This window comes from Sorex fumeus, unplaced genomic scaffold (assembly GCF_029834395.1).
Source record: "Sorex fumeus unplaced genomic scaffold, SorFum_2.1 ptg000043l, whole genome shotgun sequence".
In the NCBI taxonomy this organism is placed as follows: domain Eukaryota; kingdom Metazoa; phylum Chordata; class Mammalia; order Eulipotyphla; family Soricidae; genus Sorex; species Sorex fumeus.
In genome coordinates, this window is record NW_026606100.1 from 25,703,235 (window position 1) to 25,711,662 (window position 8,428).

Genomic DNA, 8,428 nt, shown 5'->3' on the forward strand with positions numbered 1-8,428 from the left:
ATTAAGATGTTTTAAATGACCTTTTCTTTTTTTTTGAGAAATCGTTGTCTGAATGGTCATGTGTGTGCTAGAGTACTTCATCAATATACTCTAAGTCTTCCAAACTCATTTTGTAATAAGAATTTTGCTGGTAGAAAGGTATTTGCCTTTGTAAACATCTCTGGGTAATTAAAGCCATAGTTCTGAAAAATCACCATGAAGTGGATAATTGTGGAAATAATGGAAGATCATTGTTTTCACACTCAGCTTTTGTTAAAATAATTTTTTTGTTGAAAATTGTTTCTAAAAGTATGATAGGCATGATGGGTCTAAATAAAACATTGTCTTTGTCAACAAACAGCTAACAAAATCAAAACTATCTCCAAGGTCTGATTCATGGATGTTACTATGAGGTTAGTAATCCTGAATGGTCTTGTCTTGTTCAGGTAACCTATTTTGAAATATTTCTCTTCCTGGGAGACATCATAACACTGATGGTTAACAAAATGAACATCTTTTCTTTACCTTTTCTTTTCCATTTTTTTTTAGGTTTAGGGCTGGAGCAATAACACAGCGGGTAGGGCGTTCGCCTTACAAGCGGCCAACATGGCCGACCCGAGTTCGATTCCTCCACCCCTCTCGGAGAGCCCGGCAAGCTACAGAGAGTATTCGATATGCCAAACACAGTAACAACAAAGTCTCCAATGGAGACGTTACTGGGCCCGCTCGAGCAAATCGACGATCAACGGGAGGGCCTTTACCTTTACCTTTTACCTTTGGTCCTTGTTCTTTGTTACCAGAATCCTAGTATCAGGGGAAACTGAGAGAAACTTTTGCCCTTTCCCTCAACTTATCATGAGAATGGAAATGAATGTGCGATAAATCTTTAACACCCTAACAAAAAATAATAAATGCTATGCTATTAGAAAAATCTTTTATTCAATAGATTTTGTTGTGATGTTTGTTAAATTGGATTTATCTCATTCTCAATTTTCTTTATATTGCTCTATGAGTTCAAAAACACACACATCCCACTATCAACCTGTAAACTTCAGGCAAAAATATGTTGGTGTGAAGCAATTTGTTAAACTAAAAATTGGTAAATAAAAATTTTACAGTATCTTTACATTTTTATTTTTAATTAAAGATATATGTCATAGGCATATCACTTTGACCATAATTTATCTGATGAGTCTAAGAAGTAATCTTATAAATTATGACTATGTTATGCTGGATTACTGTGCTGACTTCATAGTAGAAGAAATTAAAACTATTTTATATAATTTCTCATAAAATCGTTGGCTTTTTAATACAAATAATACATTTGGGATTTTTCAAAATTTTCACTCATAAATTATGAACATTCATGTCAGGTTTTTGTTTGAATAAAAGTTTCCATTTCTCTTGAGTCAGAAAGAGGTGGATAGACATAGAAAGATTGCATTCATCTGGAGAACATAAGGTAACAAAATAGGAGACTAACACCCGAGAAGAGCCGAGATAAATACCAGGAGGTTTACTCCATGACCTGGAGGCCAACCACACACTCTAGGGGGTACAGGCAGCTCAGATAGAGAAGGGAGCACCAAATAAAGGGTATTGGGAAGATCCATCCAGGATGGGAGATGCATGCTGAAAGTAGACTATAGACCGAACATGATTGCTACTCAATTCCTCTTTCGTAAACCACAGCACCCAAAAGGAGAAAGAGAACAAAAGGGAGTGCCCTGCCACAGAGGCAGGGTGGGATAGAGGGGTTGGGGGTACTGGAGAATGAGCACTGGTGGAGGGATGGGTACTCGATCATTGTATAACTGAAACCCAAGCACAAAAATTTATAAGTCTACAATTGTACCTCATGGTGTCTCACTAATAAAATTTTTTTTAAAAAATCAAAAAACAGTTTTCATTTCTCTGGGATAAATGCTCAAGAGTAACTGCTAGGTCATATGTTTATTGAATACATCATGGGTAGCTTGCCAGGATTTGCCTCGGGCGAGATGAGATACTCTAGAAGCTTGCTGGGCTCTCTGAGAGGAACAGAGGAATCAAACTCCGGTGGGCCACCTCTCGGGGTGCAAGGCAAACTCTCTACCCACTGTGCTATCGCTCCAGCCCAACAACAACAACAAAAATAAATAAATAAATAAATAAATAAATACGGGAAAGAGATGAACAGGCATTTCCAGTAAGAGAACATATGGATGGCCAATAAGTTATATAAAAAACATCTTCATCATCACGTTTCATTAGGGAAACCAAAGTGTCAATGACGTACCATTTCACACCAGTGACAATGGCATATATCAAAAAGACTAGAAACAGCCAGTGCTGGTGGGGATGTGGCTAAAAAGGGACCTCAGTTACTGCTGGAGGGGACGTTTTCTACTCAGTCATTAGGGAAAACGATAGAGATTTTTTTTTAAGTAAAAATAAGAGTTCCCTTATAATCCAGCTATTCCAATTCTTGGAATTTATTCCCAAAACACTAATTCAGACAGACTTACGCACCTTTGTTCATTGTATTAGTACAATAGTCGGGATATGGGGGGGGGGAAAACCAAAGAACTTATGGTATATACATCCATTTGTCTAGGTATCCACAACTTGTGGTATATAAGGGGGTTGGGGAGGGGGAAATCATGTAGTTCACTGCAACTTTGATGGAACTGGTGGGTTTCATGATAGAGAGAGGACAAATACTGTCTGTTATACACGTTCACTGCCAACCACCACACTCACCCCAGCTGCAAGGTTGGAGGGTGGGGGATGGGTGTGACTCCGGCCAGAGGCTCTAGACGGGGATAGGGCGAGATAGGGCGGGAGCCACACACCCAGAGCCCCCGAGGCCAAGCGCGCAGCAGTTGAACGCACAGCTGCAAAGTTTGAACACGCGGGCTCACGGCGGCAGGTGGGCTGCTTTGCACATGCCCCTGCGCGGTCTCGGCGGAGGCCGGACAAACCGACGGTGCGCAAGCGCCGCTGGTCCAGAGCGTTGCTGGGAGGTTGGTGACCTCACCAGACGGTCTGTGGAGCGCTGTGTCTTTGCTACCCATCAAGGCGAATATCGTACTCTCCGAAATGCCCCCTGCCCTGTAAGAAGCTCCTGTATTTCGTCTGCTTGGAGTCCTGTCCTACGAAAACTAAACCCGCGGCGCTCCTGCCTCTCAGCAGCCGGGGTCTGGCCCGTTGTATTGCGGGACTAGGGGTCATCCCTTTCGGAATCCAGTAGGGTTTGATCCCACTGGTTGGAGCCACTCCGTTTTACGCCGTGGGGAAACCGTCATCTGCTCGTTAAAGGTAGGTACATCATTGCTGCCGAGTTCCTACCACGGCTGAGCATCTTGCTAGGTGGAGTGGAAGGCAAACGAGTTCATGCCCTTTTGCAAGGAAGGCTAGAGAGGAGTGTTACTGGGGGTTATTAAGAGCTGGATTTTCAGGAGGAGGCGAGGCTTGAGTCAGCCTTTGAAGCGTTGGGTGCGCTCGTCAGAGAAAGCTGCGACACCTGAATGCTGGAGGTGGCTGTGGCACGGCAGAGTGTCACGTTGGAGAGTAATGAGCCGGGGTTTCAGGGTAGGAGTTGTCACAAAGGTCTTTTGATCAGACTTTCAGAGTTTCGAGTTTCTTTCCAGTGGTGAAATTTGCTCTGGTATTCATTGTAAATTATATAATGATTTGTGAGTAACAAATTAGACTGAACAGTGTGTGTCTATGAGATACACTTTTTCAAAATATACTACATTTTTGGTAACCTGTGATGACTTTTACTTACAGAAATCGAAAGGGAAGTGGATCCAAATCTTTCTTGACCTGCAGGGGCAAGTTATACTTTGGCGATTGGTCCTGAGAACAGTGAATGATTTAGTTTTGACCTGTGACATGTTCGATATGCCAAACACAGTAACAAGTCTCACAATGTTACTGGGCCCACTGGAGCAAATCGATGAACAAGGGGAGGACAGTGACAGTGATAGAAGTTATATGTAAATTCATAGTTCTGGAAGTGACTTGTTTGATCCCTGTTTTTACTTTTATTTCAGAAAATCAAAATTGACTAAAAGAGGGGGCTGGAGCAATAGCACAGCGGATAGGGCGTTTGCCTTGCATGAGTCTGACCCGTGTTTGATTCCCAGCATCCCATATGGTCGCTCAAGCACCGCCAGGAGTAATTCCTGAGTGCAGAGCCAGGAGTAACCCCTGAGCATTGCTGGGTGTGACCCAAAAAGCAAAATAAAAAAAAAACAAAATTAATTAAAAGATACTAATATTCCAATTTGTCAGGTGAGAGAATACATGAAAAGATGCTTTTTTTTTTTTTGGCTTTTTGGGTCACACCCTACGATGCTCTGGGGACCATATGGGATGCTGGGAATTGAACCCAGGTCGGCCACATGCAAGGCAAACACCCTACCCACTGTGCTATCACTCCAGCCCTAAAAGATGCTTTTTGTAAAGCACTGAAGTAATGCTATTATCTCACACTGATATTAGTTGGATACTTTTAGCTTAAAATTTCACTTTTGCCATATCTTGATATCATTAAAGAGTAACTAATGCCATATATTTAATTTTTATTTTTGTCAGGAGGGCCTCTAGCTTTTCTCGGGGGTCCCAGAGGCTTCTCTTAGGGCTCACTGTTCAGGCCTAAGGATTTAGTGATCAGTTCAGCAAATCTGTGTAGCTCAGGCCTGACAGTGCTCAGACCAGAAGAGTTATGACAATTGGTACCCAGGGGACCAGGATGGAACTCAGGGCTTCTCTTGCAGGTCATGACCTCCAGCCATTTGTGCTACTTCCCTGTTCACAATTCATTTTGATTTTGACGGCTTGTTATATTACCATAATTTTATCATAACTTTGAATGAAATTTTTCATTTTGGAGCCACAGGATATCAGTTCAAATCAAGGAAGTCTGGAAGAACAGGATTTAGAAGCTACTCTGCTACTAGAGGATCCAGAAAGACTTCATCATACATATGCATTTTGTGAACATTTCATACGCCCAGATTTGTCAGTGTTTTTATTCTAACATTCCCCAAAACCAAATTGTATGTGATAATCAAGATAACTGAATGTTATTCAAAGTGATTTGAGTGTTAAATTTACACACAGCAGAAAACGGGCTTTAGAAAATTTTATTTGAGGAATGACCATAATGAGAAAGGCCTTGAATGAGTGGGTTTCTGACTGCTAAGCAAGAGGCAAATATTTACATTCATAGCATTGCTTTTTGTTTACTATGAATTAGAAAAGGCTGAACTTTTTTTCTGTACTCTCTCTCTGGTCCCTTGACTTTACTTCTCCAGCTTCCACTATGAATTCCTAGGTCATCATACCAAAAAATAGCTTAATTTCTTTACTCTTTTAAAAAAGCATCTATATCGGGAGGTGTGAATTAGAAATATCCAGGAAGAGAAGACTGGATTTAACCACTAGAACCAATTTCCTTTTATTTGGAGCCACACCTGCCGTTGCTCAGGGCTTACTCCCAGATCTTCCCTCAGGGATCACACATGGCAGGCTCAGGGAAATATTTGATACAGATCCAACCGGGATCTGCTGCATTGTTCAAGGCAAGTGACCTACATGCTGTGATATTGCTCCCGTGCTGTAAAACAATTTTCTAATGCAGATAATTGAATTGCTTTAAGAAGGTAAAAGTCTGAGACATAATTTTCTTCTTTCTTCTGCACTAAATTTTCAATATTGCCAATATAATTTTTATATAGAGATTCAATTTTATCCCATTAATATTTACCTTGTATCATTTATGGAATGATGAATTAAGCAGGACAAAAATACCTAGAGGTCTTCAAAATCTGAACAAGGATTCTTCTACAATCAAGTTTTTATGTGATAACTTTTTATAATTTATAGCAAATGACAATGCTAGTATTTTCCCTAGTTTAGCTGGCAAAATTTACAGGTGTGGGCATTAAAAATCAGGCTGAGCATTTAGCCGAAGAGAAGGACAACATGGAGGGCGGGATCCACAGATCCCGAAGGAAAAAAAAAAAAAACAGGTTCCAAAAAGAGCCGAGATCATCGGGAAGTCCCAGATGGGGTAGGTACCGCATCCCACCTCCCCCAGATGGAACCCCGGTGACCAGAAACCTCTACAAGCACAGCTCGAGTATGCGGGAACTAGGACTTTTCCTCAAAAATGCCGGGACTACAACTCCCAGGTAACCTCAGATTCCGGAAGTCACGCCCACAGCCCGCCCCCCAGCGCCATCTTGACAGCATTTAGCCGAAGAGAAGGACAACATGGAGGGCGGGATCCACAGATCCCGAAGGAAAAAAAAAAAAAAAACAGGTTCCAAAAAGAGCCGAGATCATCGGGAAGTCCCAGATGGGGTAGGTACCGCATCCCGCCTCCCCCAGATGGAACCCCGGTGACCAGAAACCTCTACAAGCACAGCTCGAGTATGCGGGAACTAGGACTTTTCCTCAAAACCGCACAAAGTGATCCATGGGAAGTAAACCACCTAACGTTTCTCTCGGAAAATCATAGTTAAGCTTTGAGCACGGCCACAGCCCCAGAAACACAAGTACTTAATGCATAACCCAGCAGCTTGGAGCAGAAAAGTGAACGGGTTATGTGTTAACCCAGGCCATCAAGTCTGCCAGAGGGGAAAGAGTGTAGGTCCCTTCCGCCCTCCCCCCTCTGGAAAGAAAGGTGGCGGCCACATGGGAGCCTTGTGGACAGCAGGTATGAGCCGGGGGTGTGGGGGCAACTAAAACCTCATGGGAAGGGGGGCGTTCCGGTCCGTCCTTCACGCCCTACCGAGGCCACCAGTTGCCCCCCACGAGCGGCTCTCCAGCACGGCCACAGCCCCAGAAGCACAAGGACTTAATGCAGAACCCAACAGCTTGGAGCAGAAAAGTGAACGGACTATGCGTTAATCCAGGCCATCAAATCTGCTGGAGGGGAAAGGGTGTTGCCCCATTCGCCCTCTCCTCTCTGGAAAGAAAGATGGCGGCCACATGGGAGCCTTGTGGACAGCAGGCATGAGCCGGGGGAGCGGGGGCGACTAAAACCTCATGGGAAGGGGGGCGTTCCGATCCGTCCTTCACGCCCTACCGAGGCCACCAGTTGCCCCCCACGAGCGGCTCTCCAGCACAGCCACAGCCCCAGAAGCACAAGGACTTAATGCAGAACCCAGCAGCTTGGAGCAGAAAAGTGAAAGGACTATGTGTTAATCCAGGCCATCATGTCTGCCCGGAGGGGAAAGGGTGTTGGTCCCTTCCGCCCTCCTCCCTCTGGAAAGAAAGGTGGCGGCCACATGGGAGCCTTGTGGACAGCAGGTATGAGCCAGGGGTGTGGGGGCGACTAAAACCTCATGGGAAGGGGGGCGTTCTGGTCCGTCCTTCACGCCCTACCGAGGCCACCAGTTGCCCCCCACGAGTGGCTCTCCAGCACGGCCACAGCCCCAGAAACACAAGGATTTAATGCAGAACCCAACAGCTTGGAGCAGAAAAGTGAACGGACTATGCGTTAATCCAGGCCATCAAATCTGCTGGAGGGGAAAGGGTGTTGCCCCATTCGCCCTCTCCTCTCTGGAAAGAAAGATGGCGGCCACATGGGAGCCTTGTGGACAGCAGGCATGAGCCGGGGGAGTGGGGGCGACTAAAACCTCATGGGAAGGGGGGCGTTCCGGTCCGTCCTTCACACCCTACCGAGGTCAACAGTTGCCCCCCACGAGCGGCTCTCCAGCACGGCCACAGCCCCAGAAGCACAAGGACTTAATGCAGAACCCAGCAGCTTGGAGCAGAAAAGTGAAAGGACTATGCGTTAATCCAGGCCATCAAGTCTGCCAGAGGGGAAAGGGTGTTGCCCCATTCGCCCTCTCTTCTCTGGAAAGAAGGATGGCGGCCGCATGGGAGCCTTGTGGACAGCAGGTATGAGCCGGGGGTGTGGGGGCGACTAAAACCTCATGGGAAGGGGGGCGTTCCGGTCCGTCCTTCACGCCCTACCAAGGTCACCAGTTGCCCCCCATGAACGGCTCTCCAGCACGGCCACAGCCCCAGAAGCACAAGGACTTCATGCAGAACCCAGCAGCTTGGAGCAGAAAAGTGAAAGGACTATGCGTTAATCCAGGCCATCATGTCTGCCCGGAGGGGAAAGGGTGTTGGTCCCTTCCGCCCTCCTCCCTCTGGAAAGAAAGGTGGCGGCCACATGGGAGCCTTGTGGACAGCAGGTATGAGCCGGGGGTGTGGGGGCGACTAAAACCTCATGGGAAGGGGGGCGTTCCGGTCCGTCCTTCACGCCCTACTGAGGTCACCAGTTTCCCCCCTGCGAGCGGCTCTCCAGCACGGCCACAGCCCCAGAAGCACAGGGACTTAATGCAGAACCCGGCAGCTTGGAGCAGAAAAGTGAAAGTACTATGCGTTAATCCAGGCCATCATGTCTGTCCGGAGGGGAAAGGGTGTTGCCCCAGTCGCCTTC